Below are 26754 nucleotides of genomic sequence, written 5' to 3' on the forward strand. Positions count from 1 at the left end.
CGAAGCGTATACATGTACTGAACGTGAAAAGAAAGAAAGAAAGAAAGAAAGAAAGAAAGAAAGAAAGTTCATTTTAAAAATGAACAGCCGAGAGCAAAAAGAACGACGGCGGGATGGAGGGGAGGAGGAAGAACAGGACAAACAAGAAGAGAGGAAGAGGAGGAGGAGATAAAAATAGAGGATGTGTGCAGTGAGCTGTCAGCGATGGAAGCGCAGTGAATTCAGCTGGATGCATCAGACCAGGTGCTGGTCGTAGCCTCAAGCTCCCAGCATGCACCTCTCTTTGTGTTTATGCTGACTGGGAGGAAAAGTTCTCTGTTGAACAACAATGAGGAAAAAAACCCAGAGGGGCTGATCTTCTACTAATGGATTAACACACACACACACACACACACACACACACACAGTTTATCTGCATGCAACAAAAGTTTGCTCAAACGTGATTGGTCGACTCTACTTTGGCCGGAGATACACTCGCTGTAAACAAAGTATTCACACGTGCACTTGACAGCTGCGTCTGCTGGCAGCGTCGGTCATCCTCAGAAATTAAACCCGACGTGTACGCAAGATGCAAATATACAGACGACCTGAAGGGGGCAGTATGGAGCTGAGACAGTCAGGATCCTGCAAAACGAAATGGAAACAGTCTCTGGAAACACACACCTGTCAGAAGCAGTAAACTGAACATCTGGATCACTGCAATGTTCCCTTTTGTTATATTTCAACCTTACACAGCCACAGGGAAGAGAAGGTGGAAGAAAAATGTAGCAGGAGCTCAAGTTTAAAAACAAAAATTGCTCGTGAGATGGATTGTTTCCTCCGTTCTCAGCAGCGTTGTGCTTTTTCTATCTGTGTTTTATTCTTATCTGAGATTCTTACAGATGTCTCACCAACAGCTGTGATTTAATATTTTGCAGCTCCGAGTTGCTCCTCTGTTTCTTTCATGCAATGCATTGTGGGACCAGACACACTGCACTCATCATGTATTCATACTGCTTAATTCTGTGTTGGTGTTCCCACAGGGAAAGCATCTGTCGTGGAGAACAACACACCTGAAGGTTGTCTGACTTGTTCATATCTGCGTGGGCGGGAACTTTGACTCTCACGACGTCCTCAACAGGAAGTGAAGCAGAAACCGGGAAGCGCTCGTTTTGTCAGCCGCCACGGAGACTCGTTGAGAGGCGGAGCTGTCCGTTCACAAAAGACACGCAGAACCGAAGTGTGTCACCGAACCCGAAGCTCAGACGGACGCTCGTCTCCAGAAAGACCCGATTCTGTCGCAGCTCGCTTACGTAAAGTCCGAAAAGGCTGGCAGGAAGTGAATCAGCAGGAAAAAGAAAAACACAAAAACACAAAATGGACGGGACTTGTGTCGACATGAAGAGACAACAATAATTTTAGAGGAAACTGGGTTCTTTCTGTGTGAAGAAGGGTTGTTGTTCTGTTGTGGTGCTTTGGGCTGAGTGTCACTCAGCCAGATGTCTCAACGACAGAAAACAGCTGCTCTGCTGAAGTACCCTTCAGCAAGACACGGAGGAGAACTCAGGCAGCTGCTGAAGGTGCAGTCGGACTTCAGTCGGACTTCAGTCAGACTAACGGGCTTATTAATAAGAAACCACGGACTGTATGTAAAAGTGGACGTAAAAATGGTTCCGATCCAGAAGTGTCTTCAGCTGCAATACCAGCGAGTGCCACTAGAGGTCGGCTCCAAAAAGCCTCCGGCTCCATAGACTCCCATTCAACTTCTCTCATCAAATCCAAAGTGAATAAAATGTGTCCATCAGTTATCTGAACTGGAGGCTTCAAGAATGAAGAAGAATTGATCAAATTCAATCAATATTTAACAAATGCGTTCAACACGTTTCTACTTTTATTCCACTCCAGTGTAAAACGAACAGGTCGTACACACTTGTACGGTTGAAATTGTCTAAACTGTCGTCTGCTCCCACTGCGCTGCAGTTATTCCAGAGCACAGCCGTCCAATTTGTTCATCTGGGCTCGTAGCGAGCGCTCGTCCCTTCGCACACCTTCACTGAATTTGTGGCTGAATCCCTGCAGATCTGCTCAGCAGCTTAACTCTGACTGGGCTGTGGCGAGGGAAAAAAAGATAACATCAATTCCCCTCCAGGAGGTCATATAGGATCAGAGGAAGAATAAAAACCGGGCAACGCTCTCAAAAACAAAAATCACAAGAAATAAAATGAAACCTTAGAGTTGAGAGAACTTTTTATCATACATTTAAACCGGTTTAATGAATGAATTGGCTCCTTTCTGCATAAAAAGGCCACATGTATGAACACCTCAGGTGAAAACAGGAGAACTAACTGTCCATAGAAACAGTTTCAGTCATTGTTTGGAATACGGGGCCATTTTATTTCGGAAATTTTCCAAACAACATCATGATTCCTCCGAACAAGAACATAACAAGTGGAAAACAAAGTTGGTATAAAAACATCATTTCTAGCCTGAACATGATGACTCGTCTGTAAAAACAGCTTTTTTTTAATCTGTTGAACGAATTATCTCCAAGACTTTTGTTTCATGATTTAACTTCCTGAGTTTATTTTTTTCTGGGACTTTGACTCCAGTAGCCAATCACGTCTCAGCACGCACACCTGTCAGCTCCGCCCAAGATCTGCCCGACAGCGGGGGAAGAAGAAAGTGCTGAAATAATACCTGTTGCTTCGTGTCTTCATTTACACGTCAGGAGAACAGTCTTCACGAACGTATTGTCTCTACTGCGTTTATTAAATCCTCTTTTCTTTTCCCGCCTCTCCTCCCCTCTGTTCCTTTATTTATTCATCCCCTGAGGTTTCTGTTCTGAAGCGAGCGGAGAAGATGGTTTTTCTTGGTTCCCATTAGCAGCGAGCTAAAAGCTGTCAGAGACCGAGAGACTTTTTGTTCAACGCCGGGACTCTGCAACCAAAACCCTCGCAGCAAAAAAAAGAAAAGAAAAGAAAATGGAGTCTACTTTAATGTGGCGACATAAAACCGGGAGAGAATAGATATGAATAGATTCAAACTGATGAGAGTCTGGATACCAAATACACACATCACACAAGTTATTCCTGCAGCAGAGCTGTTGTTCTGCATGAAATGACAAAATCTGAAAATTGCCATTGATTAACATGTTTACAAAAAAAAGAGAAGAAAAGAAGTCTCTTCAACTTTTACAACTTTTATAAGCGTGCACAAAGATTTTCAAAACTCTATTTCGGTATTTCAGGGTCTTGAAGTCTTTGCTGTTAACATCAGTGATTTCAACATTCTGATTCTAACAACTGCGGTCTAATTTTTTTTATTAAATACAACAAATATTACATTTTAACATCTCATTAAAACTGATGTAAAAATGTATTGTTATTCATTTGAATGTTTCAGAAATAAAGTCTATCTGTGTTTAAACCCATCGAGTGATTTCACGTCTGACTAACGTTAGCTTGACGCAGTGGGACTGGATACTTGTGAAATCTGGTTCGGTTCATCATCTGACACGTTTAGAAAGCTCTGGATTACATGACTGCTGTATGAAAGAAAGATCCGAAAATCCCAGAAGTCACAAGTCGGTTTTTTCAGTCTCTTTAGTTGCACGTCTTGAAGGATTCTAACAAAACCAGCACAATATTTTTAGATCATATTTAATTAAAGCTTGTTTTTAAAATTTGCAGTAATACAACTCTTATATTAATCCTCCCATTAACAACTCAGATGGGTTTTGAACATTACAGCAACTAATCAAATTAATTCAAAGTTTCTTATAGCTGCATACGGAAGCTGCGGATATATTTCGGTTTTTTTTGAAGTGGTAATTCCCTTCAGATCAATACATGAGAACAAAAATATGATTCAAGCTGATTAAAGTCCTCCAAGAGTCAGATCGACTCGTCGGCGGTGTTACAACCAGCGTGTCTGCAGCTGCTTCCAGAGCAACTATGTTATCATGCAGGTCGAATATTCTCCCTCCTTTTAGCTCCGGCTTGGTCTCCACCACCTTCTGAGAAAAAATACACGTGATATATAAAATAAAAGAACGTGCAAATTGTCACTAATTAAAGTGTTTTAAAAGAGAAGAAAAAAGGTCTTCTCAACTTTTGCAAATGTGCACAAAGATTTCAAATAATCTATTTTGGTATTTTCAGGGTGTCGAAGTCTTTACTGTTAGCATCGGTATCCGAACTCTGACACGCGGTATGCTACCACCTGGTGGTACACAAGAGAACTGCAGTCCAAAAGAATTCTCTTTATAATACAGGCAACAGTTATTACATTTAAACATCTCATTAAAACTGACGTATGAAGGTGTTATTAATCATATGAATATTTTAGAAATTCCTCTCTGCAACGCTGACGTTAGCCTGATGCAGTCGGTCTCTGCAGCACAAGCTGAAAACTAACGCAGAGAGAAACTAGGATGTGATTTCTTTTGGACAGTGTTCGGCATTTAAAACATGTTTTGCTTCTCTACATTGAGCGTCGAGTGTAACACGACAGCCGCAGCAGCGGCAGGAAAGGGCTCTTTTAATTTGGGAGGAAATCTCAACAATGCCGGAGCTGTTGTGAAAAATCTTGCTCACAAAAGGGGAGCTGCATCTTCACCGCAGCTGAAAAGCCATTCAGTCAGCGACGAGGAGGCTGATTTTTGTTCTTTGAAATGAGCAATTGCCAGTCAAATAGCTGTTTGTGCGGTATTGACTGAATGCGCCGCTCGTCTCTGGGGAGCCGACTCGGTCCTTCCGCATCCAAATTGTTTACCAACCGAACAGCAATCACATCATTAAAAAAATGAATCCTGTGATACATTATATATGACGAGACGGCGCAATGAAATTCTGCTGAGATGCTGATAAGTTTTGGATCGGTCGGGAACAAACGGCACAGACGAAGCAGTCTTAAAGTCTGTAAAAGTTCACACGGGGTCTTTTTTAAAAGAAACAAAGCAGCAACAAGGAATGAGGTGAGACGTCTTCACACTCACATCGCTGCTCACATCCAAAAATCCCATAACCGCTATTAGTCTGTGATGGAACCACCTAAACGCTATCAGCAGCTATCTGTTAGTTTTTATTGCCTATAAAGCGCTGTTATTGCCGAGCGGCTGAGCGGAGGAGTTGCTCCGCAATAACAGCTGCTGCTGCTGCTGCTGCAGATATTTTCAGCGTCCTCATCGCCCGCTTTTAAGAGGCGGCACAAGTGTCCTTGGTTCGCTCGTCTTCTGCTGGCAAACAGATGTGTCCTTTGCTCACCGGGAACACAATGAAGGTACCAGTACACAGACACACAACAAAGGCAAACACACACACACAGGACAGGATCACACAACCTCACAAAGGTTTTATAGCTTCAAAATTAAACCCGAGGTTTAAGCCCATTACGCTGCGACGACCGGGAACGATCCCCAAAGGGGGCGTGGCCAGACCGATGCCGTATATTGACGCGGTAAATGTGCATCTGGGAAACACAAAAGCCACCCAACAGCCTCGCCAGCTTTTACCAGACTATTGCTTAAAAACTAAAAAAGTTTTCTTCACTTTTACTATCGTGTGGGAAATCCATCCCGGTTTCACGGCAAAGTGTGAAATAGACACGCCTCGTTCAACTGAAGCAAAAACGTGTTATTTATGCCAAGCGTAGCTACCGCACTTTTATCTTCTGTGAACGTGCGTTTCTATTACACACAGAACTTTATGGTAAAATAAAACCATGTGCAAACCCACGTGGTTACGGTTAGGAACAACAAGACAAAAACAAAATAAACGAGAAATCACTTTGACACCTCCTGGATCCGAACCTCGTCCTCCCGCACGGCTCAAGACCTCTTTCCTGAATATATATGCGTGTTATTCTCAGTTGGACTGCAGCGGTCCAGAACATCATCCACATTCAGAACCTGTGAAATCTACTCGGGCTGCATTTCAAGCACAGATCTCATCGATGCTGACGACGGCTCTTTTCATGGATCGAGGCCTTTTTTACACGACGATGAGGATTTTTTTCATTCTTATATTTGATTTGTAGGAAAGAGAAACAAGTAATGTGTTTGTAGAACAGCAGGAAAACTCATTTATAATGACTAAAAAAAAACACTGGATTAACCAACAAACTATTTCTGACGCTGCTGTCGATGGTTGAAGACTTATTTCGAAACAACTCGGAGGATCCTGTGTGTTACTTTATATTCTCAGAGAAAAACACACACACACACACACACACACACACACACACACACACACACACACACACACACACACACACACACACACACACACGCGCAGGTTTTCCATAAGATCAACATGTCTCTGACACCTTTGTGTATTCTGTCAGTATGACTGTACACACACAGCTGTCTTTCTGTTTGTGTGTGTACGTCAGACAGCAACACAACCAGCAGACACACAACAAAGTCCAGCACCGAGGCACCAACCTGTGGTAGGAGATATTATGTGTGTGTGTGTGGTGTGTGTGTGTGTGTGTGTGTGTGTGTGTGTGTGTGTGTTGGCTTTGTCAAAGATCCATTTCAATTCTGGAAGCTTCAATATTTATCAAATAGAGACGCAGGTGTCGGACGGCTGAATCTGAAATTACCACCGAAGATGTAGAGACAGATTTAAATTTTTTTTCACCAAATCAAATCAAGTCCTGCATTAATAATAATAATAATAAAAAAAAATAATACTAAAACCCCTTTAGGGAACTGTAAAGTAAACCTACCTGGTTCAGAGGATTTCAGTTTGTCTTTATCGACGGGAGCCAATCAGGACGAAGTCCCGCTGCGACGTGGTGACTGAATACGATCTGCAGCAGCCTGAAAAGACACGAGAGCATTTGTTGGTACGTGAACAATACAAGTTCTTATGAAACATCTTCAGTGCAACAGTCTGAATGTGCACGATTATAATACAGTACAGTGAACACAACATGGGATTGGATTAGAAAGATAGAAGAAGATCTAAATGTCCATGAAAAGATGGAGATCTATGGAACCATGAGATCCTCTTCACTGCGTCTCATTGTCTGACATCTGAATCAGACATCGGTGCTCGTCTGCAGCACCCAGCAGTCGTGTGAATAAAGGCAGCTTGCCCCATTTCTGAATTAACGTCCTTACTAGCAGCCAGAAATTAGGCTCAAAAACAAACCGGTTATGTAAAAGGACAATCGTGGTTTGGTTAAAATAGTCGTGCCTCGTGTGGTTGAAGCGATCGAAGGTTCACAGATTAAAAGAAACACGATCGGTTTGAAGCAGGAAACAAACATGTCAAATGTTTCGTCGACCCCGACCTCCTCCCTATGTGGACTTTGAGGCTCGTTAGCACTTCACCCGCCTCCTACAGCCTCACAGAGCAGCTCCTCTTTAATATGGAATATTTCCTCAGGAAGGTAAATAAAGAAACTAAAGCCCATAGTGCATCTTTTAATCCCCTACCAGGATTTACTAGTTTTCATTTTCTTAACATGCAGAAAATAACAAGCAGATGTCTCTCCATCCTTCAGAGAACAACAGACCTGAAAACGCTGAGATATTGAACACTATTAAAGGACCTGTTGAGTATTTCTACAATACATGAATATCTTCCACAGATCCACAGCGAGTTTAAATAACCTGCAGAGCAGATGAGTTAATAACAGTTCATATTCAGTTTAACACAGGTCATCTTCCAGTCACTCAGAACACAAACCCCCTCTCTGTGTGTGTGTGTGTGTGTGTGTGTGTGTGTGTGTGTGTGTGTGTGTGTGTGTGTGTGTGTGTGTGTGTGTGTGTGTGTGTGTGTGTGTTCCCAGCAGCATGAAGGTCACTGGACAGTGAAACTGAATCCAGACTCATCAAACTCACCGCTGCTTCTTTAATGATCAAATCAGAAATTTATTTTAAGTCACATTTCCCTTTTTACTTCTTTAAAAAGATTTCTAAATATTTCTTTTGACAGCTTCAGAACAACGTTGAATTACAGCAGAAGGTTTTAGTGTTCATCAGATGGACATTCAGGGTGACAGCGTCGTTTACTGCAATGCATTCTGGTCTACTTGTTCTGTAAAGCACTTTGTAAATACTTCCCAAAAAATATCTATTATTGTAATTATTTTAATTTAATTCATCCTAATTTAGATTTGATATTTGGTGCAATGTGAGAAAAAAGTTGGATATTTATATTTTGATAAAATGTGATGCAACTTTTTTTGGGGGAGTTTAGCAGTTTACCAAAAACTATAAAATATAAATGATGAAGTTAACTCTGTCTTTGGTGAAAGATTTAAATGAATTAAATATAAATGATGACAAGCTGTGGTTGAAGAGAAACCTCCGTCAGAGGTGGATGCACTTCATCCAACCAACTCAAGTTCTCATTTCATCCCTCTTCTTCTTCTTCCTCCTCCTCCTCCTCGTTCAGAGCAGGTTTCATTTCAAATTAGTTTCTGGCTGTAGGTTTTGACCAGTAAGCCTTCCCTGCTGTCATATTAAGACACACTTTCCTTCCTCTCCACTCTGTTCCTCTGCTTTTTTTTTCTGATCTGTCCATCCATGCCCTTCAATCCTCAGCAGTAATCCCCCCCAAGGACGGAGGGGGTGAAGAAAGAGGAGGGAGGAGGACCACGGAGGGACCGATCGAGAGGCTGGCACCGACTTTCTGATTTTAGAAAGACACATTTTGATATCGGAATTATAAGCAGAAAAGCTCCAACTACTTCCTTGCAGCTTTCTGCCTCCTCCGACCAGATGAGCTCCATGCCTGCTCGGATATGTAGCGAAGACTTTGAAGGAATTTGTCCAATTAAGCAGATTTTTACAGACCGAAAAGTCGTTGGCCATGACAGCAGACGATGCTTCGAATCTGGATGCGGCTGCGAAGAAGCTCCAGATTGTAAAAGGCGGATGTTTCACACACGTTGAACCCGACACGGGAGATCTGCACGATCGGCACCTTTTAGGTTAGAAGTCACACATTCAGCATCTGACTGAAGGTGGAATGAGGTCACAGCTTCCCCGTCTGTTTCTCAGTTATGTTGATGACAGACACTGAACCAATCAAAACAGTCCATCCGTCAATGCAAGTGAACGTTTGAGCCAAATGTGAAGAAAATTCCTGCAGGCATTTCTGAGATATTACACAATCAATAATGGGACAGACGGACAACCTAAAAACACTACGGCTCCAGCCAGGGCAGCGGAGGCATTAAAAACAAACAAACAAACAAACAAACAAACACACAAGAAAGGGATGCAAATGATCCTTTTGCTTATTCCTGAGCCGAGCGGAGTCCCACATAAAGTCTGTTTTCCTGCCAAAGCAGCGCTGCAGGTGAAATGACCAACGATGAACCAAACTAACAGCCAGCTGACTGGAGGGTTTTTACACTTCAGTCATTCATGAAAACTGACTCCAGGACTTGAAGAAGAATTCAGCCGCTCAGGTTTGGATGAAAAAAAAGTTTTAGTTGAGGACCAACTCCTCCGTCACTTGTTAACACATTACATGGATGGATGGATGATAAACAGAGAATGGATGAATGATGGATGGATGAATGATGGATGCGTGAATGATGGATGGATGGATGATAAACAGAGAATAGATGGATGGATGAATGGATAAATGGATGAATGATGGATGAATAATGGATGGATGATGGCTGAATGATGGATGGATGAATGATGGATGAATAATGGATGGATGATGGCTGAATGATGGATGGATGAATGAATGATGGATGGATGAATGATGGATGAATGACGGATGGATGGATGAATGATGGATGGATGGATGGATGGATGGATGAATGATGGATGGATGAATGGATGGATGATGGATGGATGATGAATGATGGATGGATGATGGATGGGTTATGGATGAATGATGGATGGATGGATGATGAATGATGGATGGATGATGAATGAATGGATGATGGATGAATGATGGATGGATGATGGATGAATGATGGCTGGATGATGGATGGATGATGGATGAATGATGGATGATGAATGATGGATGAATGATGAATGAATGATGGATGAATGATGGATGGATGATGAATGATGGATGAATGATGAATGAATGATGGATGGATGATGAATGATGGATGAATGAATGATGGATGGATGATGAATGGATGATGAATGATGGATGGATGGATGATGAATAAATGGATGATGGGTGGATGATGGATGATGGATGGATGATGAATGATGGATGGATGATGAATGAATGGATGATGGGTGGATGATGGATGGATGATGGATGGATGAATGATGAATGATGGATGGATGATGAATGATTGCATTAACAGATGAACAGAGTAACAGATAGAAGGATGGATGCATAGCCTGATGGATTAGTGGACGGATGGATGATTACTTGGGTGGAGAGATGGACAGATGATGGATGGATGATTGGATAAATGGCCTGATGGATTAAACAGCTCCATTAATTAACGGGTGGATAAAAACATCCGATCGCTCCGATTCTTTTCTCTGTCGTTGTCGAACAAACATCTGCTGACGAGGAACCACAAAAAGAAAGAAGAGAAACTTTGGAATAAAGCGCTCTCGTCAGAAAAATGACAACTCGGTCTAATTCTATTAATAACCATCATCTATCAGCCTGATTAAGTCACTAATCCTCCGTCCTCTCAGCTCCACTGATTAACACAGAAAATCATATTCAGAGCGACTCATTTACATTCTCAGTTAGAACTGTACAATCTGAAGCGGTGATCCAAAAATACCACCAAACTTTTAGGGTCTAAACGTTACAGTGAAGATGCTCCAAAAATAATGCCATGAATAGGTTTTTATTTTAGTTTTAATTACATTTTTTGGTGCAATCAGGCTTTGCTTTTAAAACAGCATCAATTCTTAAGAACTCAGAGCAGAACATGAAGCTGATCCAAATTGCAGCCAAATCTGAACGAGGTGTTCAGGGACACTCATGGATTCCACCATTAAATACTTTAAAAGCTTTAAAAATTTGACTAAAAACGTAATTATTTAATCAAAATCCAAACACTCGGCATAATGTGTTCAATGTTTTACTGTGAGACGCAAAGGCCGTTTAAATTACTGGAAAAACGGGTTTTTCAGGAAAGTGAGAGACTGTTGAGAGTTTCTGAGGAAATTCAACAGTATGTTTTGTTTTTCCTGCCATGAACCTTTTGAGCTTTTAGAAATGCTACGAGAGGCAATCAAAAAGTTACGAGACTGAACCTGTTGTATGCAAACAGACCGCAGGACGAAGAAACCACCTTCACCAGGAAGTAGTCAGAGTGTCGTCTCTCGATCGACCGCCGGCACGAGAACATCGGTGATTTCACCGAGGACCTGAAACTGACATGAAACGGTCAGAAAGTCAACGGCGATGAAGCGACGAGCCACATTTCTGATTTCCTTCAGACGGACACTTATATATGAATGAAGCAGCAGAGATCTGGAGAGATATGTTCAGGAGGAGGAGGAGGAGGAAGAGGAGGAGGAGGAGGAGGAGGAGGAGGGAGGAGGATGCAGCACAGATGAATGGAGAAGGGAAGGTTGTTGTTTTATCCTGAGAGAGAAGTATAAATTCAGCAGGGAGCCGGCATGAGGGAGACACACACACACACACACACACACACACACACACACACAGACACACACACACACACACACACACTCCTGATTGGTTGATAATATACGCTGTATTAAAACACTCCTGAGATGCAGCCGTACATTTTAGCGAATGAATTTATGGAGGAAATAAAGGATGTATGCAAGTTTGTTTTTGTACCTTTCTCTGTGTGTTTGTGTGTGTGTGTGTGTGTGTGTGTGTGTGTGTGTGTGTGTGTGTGTGTGTGTGCTGGCAGAGAGGCTGGAGGCTGGCAGATGGTCAGAGCTGAGTCTCTCTCCCCCGTGGCACTGTCACCCCCACCCCCCCCTCACCTCCAACCCACCCCACAGCTCCACCTCCAGGGGCGCCCTGTCTGCGTTAAGCCCCACCAGAGCAGCTCCCAGCTGGGCACAGACCCCCCCCCCCTCCACTCCCTCCCTCCCACCTGAAGCTGAACTCGCTGAACGTTTTTGGATAAAAATCTCCCACTTTGTTGTTATTTATTTATTTTGATGTGTACACGGATTGAAGGTTAATGCTGTCTATTAAACAGTGAGGATGGTTCCCGGCTCTGGTAGAAAGTCAGACCTTTTTTTTTTCTTCTTCCTTTCAAATATCCACGGGCATTACTTTGAAAGGAAAATGTGTTTTCTTTGATTCCTGGTAAATTTGATTCTCAACGCAGACTTAGATTTTCATTTTCACCGCTGAGCTCAGAGCTGAAAGGAGCTCAAGTGTCATCATTCAAAGATATTCAGCTGTTTAGAGGAACATTGTCTTTTCACTCACAGACCGGTGGAGAATTATAATTTGTTTTCAAATTGTTGTGGTGGTTTAATTAATATTGAGACCGATGTTTTATCTTTTGTTGTTTTTTACATACAGAGAGAGAAGAGTCTGATTTAGATGCATGATAACACCTGAAGGAACTCGAGAGGCTCATACGACCGTTTGATGATTTTATAATGATGTTTACCTGCGATCACGATGCTAAATTACACGTCTCAATCCATCTGGTTTGTTGTCAGAGAGGCAGTTTAAAACCAAACAAGTCCGTTATTAAACTAAATGTCTTCGGTAACGGTGGTGCCAGCTGATCAGGGAGGTGAACGGAAGGTTAATGACAATTTCAACATTTAATGGGGCTGAATTTCAGCCCAAAAAAAAAAGAAAGCCTCCAATAAAACAAATGGAACAACAAATCTTCCATTGATTCATAAATCATTCCTGCTAGTGTTACAAAACAAGTTGATAATTAAAAACGTGGCAAAAATGATCCAGGTCCGTATTTTTACGTTTATCTCGTCAGCAAATCCAGAAAGTAAAGTGCAGAACTTCCTGCCAATTGCGACCACTGCACCTCCTCCTTCCTCCACCCCGTGACACACTGATCGATCCGGGTCATCAAAGATGTGTCAATCACCTCGATGCATCTCGGAGAAGATGAGGACAGGGGGGAGGCAGCGAAGGACATAGGACCCAGAGATGATAATCTGTTCTGGTCAGCTGATCGGTCAGCTGATATGAACAAAGGAACGACCGGGCGGCGACGGAAATACAATTACTGTAATATTATTTATTGTATGACAGGAATACTGTTGATTAATCAAACTATCTGGAACAAAACCACCAACTGTTTGCTTTTATTTTTTTCTGGCAATTTACATGATTAGAAAGAAAAAAAAATCAGATTCATGAATAGATGGGAAAACAAGAATTTAACATAATTTATCAGAAAAAAATCTTTTTGTTTTTTTACTGTGCATCTTGGCTCTCTCCCAGATAAAAAATAAATAAATAAAAAATGATGTGACCTCTCCAAATATCGATCCTACATCAGCACACTTAATATTAATATTATCAGTATCAGTTTGAGCCGGACAATGAAAGACTTCCTGTCTCAAATATACATTTTATTAAAACGATTAATAGTCTGTGATTCACTGATGCTGCAGTAGATTTATAATCTCCATAAGTTTAAAGTGTTACATATTTCTACACCGTTAAACGTACACTATATTGACTAAACCCAATTTAATTTTAATTTAATGTAATAATTGATATTCTTCCATCATTGAATGTCTTCCGGTCGGGAGGAGGGAAGTGAAGAAGGCGAGGCGCCACGTTGAACTAAACTTTCACCCGAAATTTTTAAATCTCGGCAGCTACGAATCGAAGGCAGACTGATCTTATCAACCAATCAGAGGAGAGCCAGTCAGACGAGTCTATTTGTGTGTGTGTGTGTGTGTGTGTGTGTGTGTGTGTGTGTGTGTGTGTGTGTTTGACAGCTGACTGATGGTGTTTTGAATGACTGATGAGGTGGATGATTTGGTCGAGTGCACCCTGAGGTGATGGACTGCACTTCACAGGCTGAATATTAAAACCGTCTCTCAGTTTTCAGTTTTTTTTTTCATCTGCAGGCTTGAATGTTTTTTTTTTTTTCCATCTTTGTCGCGTCACATTTTCTTCCACTCTCCGTCTCCGTTTTCCTTCAGCCCTTCGTGCCTCTGTCGGTATTTGTCACTTCTTCCCTTTAGCTACATGTCACTCGTGCTTTTTACTCGGCTGGACGCCTTTTTTCTCACTTTATTCTGTTCTCGTCTGAGATTTGCCCTTTTTTTGGGGGGATTTTGTTCTTCACATTTATTGTTTTTCACGCATTTTATGTAAATAAAGAAACAAAATATGAAGCTAATTGTCCGCCAAACACTTTACAAACCAACGCCCCACGATTCACTCACAAAACATACCGATGTACCAAACAAACATGTTTCTAATGTGCTACGCTTCAGTGACAAATAAAGCCTGCAGGTGCAAAAATTAATCCAACAACGATAAAAAAAAAAATAAAAAAAAAGATCACAGAAATGATCCTCCATGACAGCAGGTGGCGCTGTAAGTTTATTTAAACGTGATGGAAAAGAGCTACAGAAAGAAAACATAATCCAAAAGTGCTCGATTTATGTCGACTGCTTGAACTCTGAGAAGAAAAACAAAGTGGATCTGTTTGAATTTGTGAACAGTAGCAGGCTGACTGCACTTCAACGAGGGCGTTGTTGGATGTATTAATTGGGAGAAAATTATTCAGTGAGAGTTTCAGAATCATTTAATGATCAGGAAAAAAAAAATAATAAAATAAAAACGTGGGTGTCAAGGTAGACTTCAAAACCGGCAACAAAAAAAGAGAAGAGAGCACTTTAATATAGATAATTAACATTAATCTGCTCAAATGTAGACACTAAAAAAGGAACAAAAAGGCTTGATGTGTCCACATTTCTTTATTCAGTCATTATAAAGACAAAATAAATGTAACTTATTATACAACTACGTGCCTGTGATGTTAGAAGAAGTTATAGGATCCACTACACGTCAGAGGGTAATATTTTATTCTAATTAAACATGTGACCAGGTAATTAAAAGAGGACTGATGTACTTCTGAGTGTTTGGGCCATTTTAACAAAAATAAAACTTAAAAGAGGAAGATTACGTGAATGAAGTCGAGAAAGTCGGAATACTACTTCTAGAAAAAAAGTGGATATTTGTTGATTCTTGAGAATAAAGTGGAAATGTCTAAATTACTTTTTCTTCATTTAAACTTTTTTTCTCGAAATCCGTTACCGACCTGCTGCAGCTCTACAGGAGGGGCGGTTCAAGTTAAACCACAACCTGATGTGATCTCATTCAGCTTCCACACATCCAGAGAGTTTTTGTTTTAATGATTAAATGTCACGGCCAAAGATAAAGAAGTAAAAGTGAGCTCTGATATCAAAGGCGGAGAAGAGATTCAAATATATAAAAAAAGGCATGTCACAAAGGAGAAGCTCGAGGTGGGAGATGAAAGAGTGACTTGAATAATTTGCACCCTGTACTGTACTGTTATATCACATAATGAGTGTTGAGCAGCCTCAATCATTCGCACCCGTTTACGAAAGACAGAGTCAATCATACGATAAGAGACGAAGTTCCCACCGACACACTTCAGGAGAATTTAAACAGTCTGTCAGGTACGAGTTTTAGGAGGTAAACGTGTGGTGGGGGGGGAATCAAACTCTGGTGAGTGACAGGAAAACTGCACGACACAAAAAACACACCTGTTTTAATTTGTCATCTCATTTCCAACGGTGAAAAATACACCCGATTGTGCCCATACACGTTACCGAGGCAACCAAATCACTTCTATACCAGCTTTTTTAGTTTTATTGAATGGTAACGTCACACATGAACGGTCACACGGTCCTGCGGTCGGTGCAGCTTTCACACTACAAAGAGACTGTGCAATACCAGCGAGTGCCACTAGAGGTCGGCTCCAAAAAGCCTCCGGCTCCATAGACTCCCATTCAACTTCTCTCATCAAATCCAAAGTGAATAAAATGTGTCCATCAGTTATCTCGGTGTTGTTAGCTAAAGTCACTCCTTCTTATTAGTTTTCTGGAGGTCCATCTGAAAATAATCCCTCATTCATTAGAAAAGAAGATTCAAGAAGACCTGTTTTTGGGGGCGTGTCTGTTTGATTGACAGGCCTGTGGTGCAGTCAGGTTACAGCTATCGGTGGGCGGGACGTAGTATCGTCAGGTCAGTCACGAACAAATAATGCAAGAAATGTACAACATGTAAAAAAGCTCAAAATCGGCTCCAACAATCTCCTGTTTCCTCGTCTCCTCTCTGTTGGACAGTCTGATTATTAAACTGATGAAATAAAGTCCTCTGACCAAATGGAATTAAAAACATTTCCCTCGATGTCACGGCGGATTCACGGGACACTTTGTCCGAACACGCCGCGTCGCCGTGAATGTGTTGCATTGTGTTTCCTCGGCGGAGACGAACAGGAGAGGACAGAGACGCTGACAAAGGAGACGGCCATTATCATGAAAATGAGACATTTGCATGGACGGTGGGGGAAAGAATCAGTCAGTTATTATCAACAATAATAATAAATATACTCTTCATAATAACAATCACAGTTGTGTTTGCGTTCGGCTGCTCTCGGGGCTTGTTGTGAATTAGCAGACAGAAGCGGCGTTATCAGCGGAGACGGTGATGAAAGCGTCGGCCGGCTGTCGACACGTAAACGGTGTTTTCCTGAGTTCGGCCGCCGTGCGCTCAATCAAACGCACGCTCTCCGTTCACCGTCAATACTTTCACCGCTTCACGTTGGATGTAAACTGCTGTCGAGTTTAAGCTTCACTATTTGTTCCGAAGCCGGTTTCATAATTAGACCGACGACCTTCCAAACATCGACATCCACGTTAATGATTTAGGAAGCTAATGGATTTTTAAAACGGTGAATAACCTGATGGTGATTTTCTGATTTAGTTTTTCTTTCTTTTCTCAGTGATGGTAACGGATTCAACATCGGAGCACCTTCCTTTGTAGCCCGCTGATGCGCTTCACCTGAGGTCGTACAACGACATCATTCCCACCAAGAAATCTGATTGGTCAACTGTAGTTTAGTGTTTCTATGTTCTGTAGTTATTCAGTTGGAGACTAGAAATCCTCTCTGTTGCTAGGGTGGTTGCTAAGGGTTGGACTACTTCCTGGGTAAACATTACATACGTTACAGAAGAGTCTACTGATGCGACTGATTGTTTTCCAGTTGTTAGTCAGACCACGGGTTGCCATGGAGACGGAGATCACACCAACAAAAAGTTTTATATTTTGAAAGCGAATTGCTCCACAATATGAACACATTTAGATTGAATATTTTATTTAGATGTTAACTTGTATAATCGAGCGTTCAAACACCCTCTAGTGTAATATTCCATTATTAAAAAACGTTGCATAGACTTTATTTCTCTGCAGGTTTTTACCAAGATGGAGACGTGTATCTAAATATCAAAGATTGGATATATTAGAACTGAAAATAATATTAAAAAGTTTTACAGTTTTCCTTTTTTCCTCTAACAAACATCAAAGACCGTTTTCCCTGCTCAGCCTGGTTTCTGAGACAGTCTGAATAAATAAATAAATTCTTCTTTGTAGATGCAACATATAACATCCAATAGGAAACGCAGAGCTACGAGCAGACCGGCTTCTTCTGCCTTTGACCTCCATCCCATGAAACAGCCATTACACGATGATGTGCAACCGACGCAGGACCAGTGGAAAGCGATGAGCGCCGTGTCGACATCCCGAGTCAGCGATCGTGAAGGTGATCGACTGACTTGGGAAATAAAGATCTGCTGCCACACACACGATCAATTAGTCATATAAAGAGACAGAAGAAAGCCTCGCAGTAAACTAGCAGTGAAGACGTATTAGTATTTATCCTGATCGATACTACAAGAGCTTGAAAAGATAATCGATGACAGAAATCGAGTGTCCTCGATGCTCCCGCTGAACTCCACTGATTTCTACCTCAACTCTTAATTAGAGCTCGACCGGTGCGATCCCACAACAAATAACGGTGATGCCTGTTATTTATTTTTTTTAAAGTTACTTTCTGCTGCGTTTCGTCCCGTTAATCTAAAGACGCTGTTCGGATGAGGGGAAAGAAAAAGTAAAAGTTGTAATATCACGATAAAAAGTGTGTTTGATGACGCGTTAAAATTCCTGCATTTAAATTCTTACTTGAGTAAAAAGTAAAAAGTTCTGTCAGCAAATGTTTTATTTAGTCAAGACTTAAAAGTAAAAATGCTCGTTATGCAAAGTGGCTCATTTTATACTGTTCTTCTTTATCATATGTAAAGTTTATGTCATCAATTTACCGCTTTAACATCACATTCACCCTTCTTTCCAGTTGGTGTGACAGGAAAACCAAGCAAGTGCTTTTCAAAATAAGAGCGTCAAAATAAAACACGACACAAGACGGTGGAAGAAGTGCAAAATATAACAGCAAAATGAACGAGGCCGTCCACAGCTAGAAACACAATATATATTCGGTTATTTACAACATGTGAGCAGTACTTTAATGTCATTATGGTCGAGCTCATTTCATCTGTTAGCTTGTCTAATGTGCAGATGACAACTATACTTCGAAAATATTCTTCTGAAATGTTGCTATAGCTCTGACGTTAATGCAGTGAAGTAAAAAAGTACAAATATGTCCTATGAAATGTGAAGTGGAAGTATGGAAAATACTCGAGTACATCTTCAGTGTACTTAACTACAGTTCTTGAGCAAAACTTCAGAGTTACATCCCATCACCGGACTTCAGCGTTGTCAGGGTGAATCCGAATTATAATAAACATCACAGGAAGCGAGAAATCGCAGCTGATGAAGTGTAATAATGAAATATTTTAGGGAGGTTTTTCATGCAGGATGATTTTAGTGCCACGTCAAGTGATGGAGCAACTTTATCACGCCCAATGAAAATCCTTGCAATACCCATCACCTTAATTATGCACGTGTAAAAATAATTATAATCTAATGGTGAAGGTTCTTACTGCCAAAATTAAACGCAAGTAAATAATCGTATAAAGCATAAAAAACTGTTTTATAAATAAGCAATGAAAAGCTGGAGTGATAAACAACGAGAGAAACTTCTGGGACTTCATGAGTCCAGCTGATGAACGAGGCGGATTCAAACCGGAGTTTATCAGATGTTACGGTGTGGTCTTCCTCTTCGATAGATTTTAAACCCACCAGCAGCACAGAAGTGAAACCGCACACCGAGCCTCACTGACATTTGTCTGACATTTAATCTGCAGCAAACTTCCCCGTTCGGCCCAAAACACTCGACGAAGTTAAATGAAGTGAAATGACATTCAGCTCTCGGGTCACTGGAGTGTCAGAAGAACTTCCTCTGAAATATTCCTGTAATATTACAAAACACAGGTGCTGTAATACAGCTGCAGACACATTAACGGGCCAAAGGATTTTCTTTTCACAACTCAAGATAAGAGTGTATTAGTTAATATAAAGCCGGGTGATGCTGCAGACGGGATTGGATGAGAGCATGCCGGTGTCAAATTTACACAGTGGAGATATTGAGAGCAGCTTTGGGCCGATATAGCAGCCTGTCAGTGATGTCGAGGTAATGGAGCTCTGAAAACCCGACGGGTCGGCTTTAACTTCCCATTTCTAACTTTATTAATAATTCTACAGTTAAAGCTACAGAAAAATAATTATGTCGTCATTGTAGGGATTGCCGGGACGCCAGAAGAAACTGACAGATCCACCCGTGTCTGCTCTGCGCCGCAGTCAGTGCTGCAGAGGTTTAAGCTCCGCCCACTGAGAGACACACAGAGATCAGAGGACAGAAACACAGCAGAGACTCACACTGACCTGGAAACAAATGGCTGCTCAGAAATGAGGTCAATACCGTGGATATATTTTCAGCAGGACTGCAACAGAAGGGGGCGGAGCTATAAAGAGTGTCTGTCACTCTTGAGAGATGAACGCTGTGACTTTTCAAATTAAAAGCATACAGAAAAAAAACATGTACATGCTGTTGAATTTTCACTGTTTCAATACAAAATGTGTGTGTTGAGTATCAATTTGTTGTTGTTCACATAAAATAAGCTGATTCAGCTGGTTTGGGTGGAGCTCAGCTATGTGAAGAAATGTTGGGAAACATGAGGCGCTCTCAGACACTTTGATTTTGTCAAAGTAAATCTCAGAGGAGAAACAGGTTGGACACTCCTGATCTAAAAGGATGTACTTCAATACTCACTCTCCTTTTAGCTCAGGTTTCATCTCCACCAACTCCCATTAGAAATATGTGTCTTTTTAACTGTTAGTGCTTCATTATCTTCACCAGCTGGCTTCTAACTTGTTTTGGGGCTGAACAGGAAGTGCACCGTGTGTTTCTCAGTAGAACCATCGAAACTTCAATTCTGGACGACACCAGACGTGTTTTTGTTTTCAAAGTTGAACTGGAGACCAAATTAGACCTGCAGCATTCGTTCAGTTCAACTAAGAACATGTTTATGACCAAAAAAAATAAAAATGGATTGAACAAATCAGTGTAGAAACCACCAACGACAGCAGCAGTCAGACTGATGTGAAAATATTGTAAAGAGAAAAATAAACACGTTCAGTGAATGAAAAATGCACCAAGCTGTGACTCCGCTGCCGTTTTCTGATCCATCAATGTCACACTTCAATCATCGATCATTTCTCGACTGTCGAAAGGGGTCATCGGGGTCTGAAAAGATAACGAAAATAACTGCAGTGTTTCTGTGGAGAAGTAACCATGAAAACATGAAATATTGGTTCTGCTTCCGATGGAAAACAAAACCAAAAACTCTCCACCGGAGCTGCTGGAGGTCCGAAGTGATTCATCGACGCGCTGTTAATTCTTAAAAAATATACGGTACATGTTCAAAGAGCAAACAAAAAAAATCCTCTCAGCACTGGTGGGAGCACACAGCAATTGAAAGTAATGAGAAAAAATAAATTACCCCTGTGAGGAAGTGTACTCGCAACTTCATCAATATTTATACAACACGCTGCACTTATTAATTCACAGCACCTACATGCTTTGATTGTTATTGAAGGGGACCCGGGAGGGAGGGGAGGGGGAGGGGGAGGAGGAGGTGTGTGTGTGTGGGCGGGGGAGGGTGGGGGGGAAGATATTTATAATGTTTTTTCCTGTGTATGGAAACAGTCCACTGAATGTGTGTGATGCTCTGAATGTAATGAGACTGCACACATGTTCAGCCACGGTTTATTGTCTTTGGTTTAACGGTGTCAGAGGACAGCGATCACGTCACCACCGCTGTTTTTCCTTTTATTATATTGTCGCACCTTAAAATGTGTAAAAGCTACGTCGGTTTATGGAGCAAAATGTTTTTTTTTTTTTTTTTTACTGCTAACGGCTCATAAAAATGTGGGACGCCTACGTTTTTCTTGCACTATTTTTTTTCACTATCCCACTGACCCAGAGACCGATTACGAAAACAGAGAGTCTTCAGGTCTGTAAAATGGTTCTGATCCAGAAGTGTCTTCAGCTGCAATACCAGCGAGTGCCACTAGAGGTCGGCTCCAAAAAGCCTCCGGCTCCATAGACTCCCATTCAACTTCTCTCATCAAATCCAAAGTGAATAAAATGTGTCCATCAGTTATCTCGGTGTTGTTAGCTAAAGTCACTCCTTCTTCTTAGTTTTCTGGAGGTCCATCTGAAAATAATCCCTCATTCATTAGAAAAGAAGATTCAAGAAGACCTGTTTTTGGGGGGCGTGTCTGTTTGATTGACAGGCCTGTGGTGCAGTCAGGTTACAGCTATCGGTGGGCGGGACGTAGTATCGTCAGGTTTCCAAACAGATCGGTCAGATCCACCGCTGGCTCCTCCCCCAGCTCATCCAAATATGGTCACTTCCTGCTCCAAACCGCTCCGAACTATCAAGATGGTGACGGACAGAATCTGAACTGGAGGATTCATGAATGCTTGAACGAAACACAAAAAAAGGAGGAGCAACTAACACCGTCATCTTTTCTGAGTTGATTGATCAAATTCAATCAATATTTAACAAATGCGTTCAACACGTTTCAGATCGGTCAGATCCACCACTGGCTCCTCCCCGAGCTCGTCCAAATATGGTCACTTCCTGTTCCAAACAGCTCCGAACTAGGACATCATGTGTTTATGTCTTCTACAACAGTATTGGCTGAACCTCCTCCCTATATGGACTTTTTTTCCCTTTGTAACGTCACCTCACTTCCTGTTCTGCTTCCAACAAACAACTGACACACACACACACACGCGCACACACACACACACACACACACACACACACACACACACACACACACACACACACACACACTTGTGGTAATTAGAGTGAGGCATAATTAAGGTATCGCTGGAAATATCAGATCGTAATCAATAGGAATGATGTCCACATGTTTGAGATTTTTCGTGGCAGGTGGGGGAATCTTTATGGAGGAGGAGGAGGATGAAGGAGGCAGAAGGAGGAGGAGTAGGATAATCAGGATCAGACTCCTCTCTGAGCACATGAGAGGAGAAAACATGCAGGCAGGCGGCTGGTTAGACAATCACTGTGTGTGTCAGAGATTATCCTGATGTATACCTGTCTTCTGGCCTGTATGTGTATATTCAGTGTGTGTGTGTGTGTTGTGTGTGTTGTGTGTGTGTGTGTGTGTGTGTGTGTGTGTGTGTGTGTCCTCCTCCCACACACACCACAGATCACAATAAGACTGAGCTCACAGATCGATGTCCTCTCCTCTCTCTCTCTAATCTTTTACCCTCCTCCTCTCCTCATACAGATTTTCCTTCTTTTTTTTTACCCACCCTTCATCTGCCCTTGTTTCTTCTTCTTCTTCTTCTTCTGTGGTGTCTCCCCTTTCATCTGCGCTCTCTGACCGACTTCCTCCCGTCTCAATCACTCCATCAACCTGACTGATTCAGATGTTTATGACCAGTTTTCGGTGCATTTTTCGTTGCTATTAAATCACCGTGACAGGACATTACGCTGGTTCCTCCATTTGTTCCGGGCCAACACGGATGTTTTTGAAATGTATAATCAAGGAAAAAGCGAGCCGAGATAATCTCTCGCAGGCTGTGAGCATCTCTTCTCTGGTCAAATGTGCTGAGTGCAGTAGGTCCAAAACTTACTGAATTAAAGGAAGAGATGCAGAATACAGTCCCTCCAGGAAATCATTAATGAACGCAAACTCCTGCAAACAAAAAATGTCGTCGTTAGAATCTGAGTTGAAAGTATTAACGACATAACATCCACGGTTCTCCAAGTTCAATAAATACATACAAAAAAATAAGGTGACCACTAAAATATTTCCGTGATGTGCAGCATGATTATTATCACATGAAGTGATTATATTTATTCCTTTATCAGGAAGTGCTTAGAAAACTCCACAAACTACATCGGAAAATCAAACGTTTGATCGCAACAATCACAAAGAAACTCAGAATACAGTCCCTCCAGGAAATCATTAATGAACGCAAACTCACATCGTGCTACAGAAAAGCTGGTGAGCGCTGTTTCTAACGCAGTAGTTCGTTAACTGATCTCAAAGTTTCTTTATCTCCCGGCGGGGGCTGGAATCTGTTACCAGCACAGCGACGCCACCTCGCCGCCCCCCCTCCCCCCTAACCGTCCCCACCTCACCGCCTAAAACTCTCCAAAGCCGGAGCGAAGCCTGAACTTCCCAGCATGCCGAGGGGTATTGGGAGCAGCGTGGCATTACTTTTCTTTGCAATTCTCTTTTACTTGCTGGAGCCCAGATGGAGACGGAGCCCAAATCAAACAGCCGCGGCCCCCCGGGGTGAGGAGAAGGGGTCTGGCGCTGTTAGATTAGATGTAGCTCTGTCAATAATGCAGCATTCGCATTGGCAGCAAAATAAATGTGCTCACCTACTGCAGGTGATAACAACAGCTGAGATACTACAGAGGCAGAGACGCTCCTTAATAAAGCAGCTCATGAAGCCGTTACATTCAGGAAAATAAAATAAAAAAGCCTTGAAGAGCCTCCGAATAAAACGCAGCATCATCAGTCGATACGGACACGACATGCGTATGTACAGAAAGACAACAAGAGAGGACGAGACAACGAGAGAGGACGGATGAAAGAAGACGAGAAGGTGAAAATCGAAGCGGAGAATAAAATCAGGCAGAAACAGAAAATAACAAAAAGAAAGGAAGTCACAGGAAGAAAGAAAACATTCCTTAGTCGATAGCGAGGACGGAAAGATTCATTTCAGAAATAGAAAACAACAGAGACGTATATCAGGAGAGAATAAAGGAGGACAGAACAACAGGCAGATCCAAGGACACTTCCTTTGGTTTTTATTTGATATTATTTTCTTTTCTTTGACGATCGTCTCGATGGAATCTCAGAAGTTTGCTTCTTTTCCAACTCAAACATGAACCTGTTGTCATTTAAAAAAAAAAATAAGATTCACAACTATTAAACTTTTAATAACTTTGAACCATCCTGCAGTTTAGTTTAAAACACACATGGAGCTAAAAGCGCAAAGTTAGTTTTTCCTTTTCACCTTACAAAGTTTTTCGTGAGAATTGCAGAATTGTTTTTTTTTTCCGCCTCTATAATATTATATAAAACATTTAATTGAATTCATTCCAGTCCCACCAGTGAGGCCTTCACAACGGGCTCTCATCTCTCATCTCTCACGCTTCGCTCTTCTTTTGTATCTGCAAACTTAAATCAAGTCTCTCCAGATTGAAATGACCGTTTCACAGATTAATCTGCACATAAAGGATGTTAATGCAGTAAAATGTAACTTTAGTATATTTATCCTCCTGAGTTGTGACCAAGCAGTCAAGCTCTTCAAATTCTAGCTTCGGCCGGGTCGAAGGTCGAATCCGGTCGTTTCACATTAACATTCATGCCCTTAATTTGTATCGACGAGTGGACAAGAGCTAATTAAGAAATAATTCAGCAGCCGTATTGATTGAAGGAAGTCTGATCTTGAGTTAGAATAAAAACGACGTTTTACATCTCACTGAAGACCAAATGGGTTTCAGAAAACGACCTTCTCGTACAATGGGACACGTTTTAAGTCCTCAGAGAAACAATTCACAAGTTTAGTCTTTGTTTTTGGTTCACGTTGCCAAATAAATATGCCGAAAGTGTGTGAATTAAAACGGAGAAAATCTCCTCCAACAAACAGAAATGTTTCTGTGAAGTCTAATGAAATAGATTTTATTTCCTTTCCTCTTCATACCAACACTGAGAACCTCCTGAGATCCCTCTGTGTTTAAACCCGAGCCAATAATGTGATGCTTCGTGGAGCCTCAGAAGGTGTTCCTGTCTCATTCCACAGGGAGGTCAGAGGTCGAGATCCCCACAGAATAAAAGTTCTGGTTGAAATTGGGACAGCAACACCACCGTCTCCAGAAACGGGACTCTTCATCTGAATGTCACCAGTCGTCTGTTTAAAAGTAGTTCAAACAAACGTCCTAAACCGAGTTCAAAATCTTCCTCGACACGACGTCACGCAAACAACTTTTCATAGAAATGAGAAACACACAATGCACACGGTGAGCCGAGCGGGACGGACGGAATATCAAAATGCCGCATAAATGAGAGCAAACAAGAATACATTTGCACTGAATTATCAACTTGGATGGACTCGAAGAACTCCAGCGACGCCGTGTTGTGTAACGTGTTGTGAAATATGCAAATGAGGCGTCGGCTGTACGACGATACATCGATGACGCCGTTGTTCTTTTTTTATTCGAGTTTGGTTCATTGGGTGATGCTGCAGGGAAAAACAGCCCGGAGCCACAGAGACGGGAGGGGGGGGGGGAGTCACTACAGAGGAAGAGCAAGAGGGCAGAGACGAAGAGACGAAGAGACGAGTGGACGAACAGGGAGACGATAATGAAAGAGGGAGGAGAAAGATGGCAACGAGAGGAGAGACAGCAGGGGAGGGATTGTGGGAATAATACTGGTCTGTTCCACTCAATATTTTAACAGATGGCACACACACACATACACACACACACACACACACACACACACACACACACACACACACACACACACACACACACACACACTTTCTGTCTCTCACGCACATGAATACACTCATGCTGTGCTCACCAAAATAAGCAAACACACATGAATGGCTGGAAAACTGGGCCACAGTTCAGAAGATGGACTGTGAGGGTGTGTGTGTGTGTGTGTGTGTGTGTGTGTGTGTGTGTGTGTGTGTGTGTGTTTATTTTCTGAGTCTATGTCTCAAGGGTTTTTTGTTTAAAAAGTGGAGTCTGCTTGCTCGTGTCTGAGTGTCTTTTAAGTGTGTAAAGCTGTTATTTTATTTTTTTCTTTGTGAGAAAACTACATTGTGACATTTTTCTGGGTTTGAATTTGTTGCTTTTATCCAGTTTTAGATCAGAAACGTTCATGAAAGCGACTCATTGGACGGCCGGGCGCCGTCTCGTGTCCCGTACTAATACTTCTACTGTTCAATGCACTCAGGAAGCCGAAAGACGAGGTCATGTGTGTGTGTGTGTGTGTGTGGGTGGGTGGGGGGGTGGGGGGGGGGGGTAAAGGTGATGGGGGAAATTAGGGGGAGTCAGAGAGAAAGAGAGAGAGAGAGAGAGAGAGAGATATTTGGCAGGCAGAGCAAAACACTTTGACACCTTGTCATCCTCAGCCCCAAGAGACATCACAGTGTGTGTGTGTGTGTGTGTGTGTGTGTGTGTGTGTGTGTGTGTGTGTATTGAGGCTGCTTGCACCTGCAGGCTAATCTACTGTAGATCAACAGACGGCACCAGCTGTGTCTGTGTGTGTAGATGTG

At 41.9% G+C, this 26754-nt stretch overlaps 1 protein-coding gene across 5 annotated transcripts in view; it reads right to left on the reverse strand.

Moving 5' to 3' along the window:
• LOC138212684 (leucine-rich repeat and fibronectin type III domain-containing protein 1-like protein) overlaps positions 1–26754 on the reverse strand; it is a 255155-nt gene that overhangs the window by 82779 nt on the left and 145622 nt on the right. For all 5 annotated transcript variants that reach the window (XM_069173171.1, XM_069173172.1, XM_069173169.1 and 2 more), the window contains one exon: positions 6709–6802. The gene's annotated coding sequence lies outside the window, so the exon portion shown is untranslated. The remainder of the gene's footprint in view (positions 1–6708; positions 6803–26754) is intronic.

Source organism: Embiotoca jacksoni, unplaced genomic scaffold, assembly GCF_022577435.1.
Source record: "Embiotoca jacksoni isolate LCO1_2020_lvr unplaced genomic scaffold, fEmbJac1.0.p SCAF_58, whole genome shotgun sequence".
In the NCBI taxonomy this organism is placed as follows: Eukaryota; Metazoa; Chordata; class Actinopteri; family Embiotocidae; genus Embiotoca; species Embiotoca jacksoni.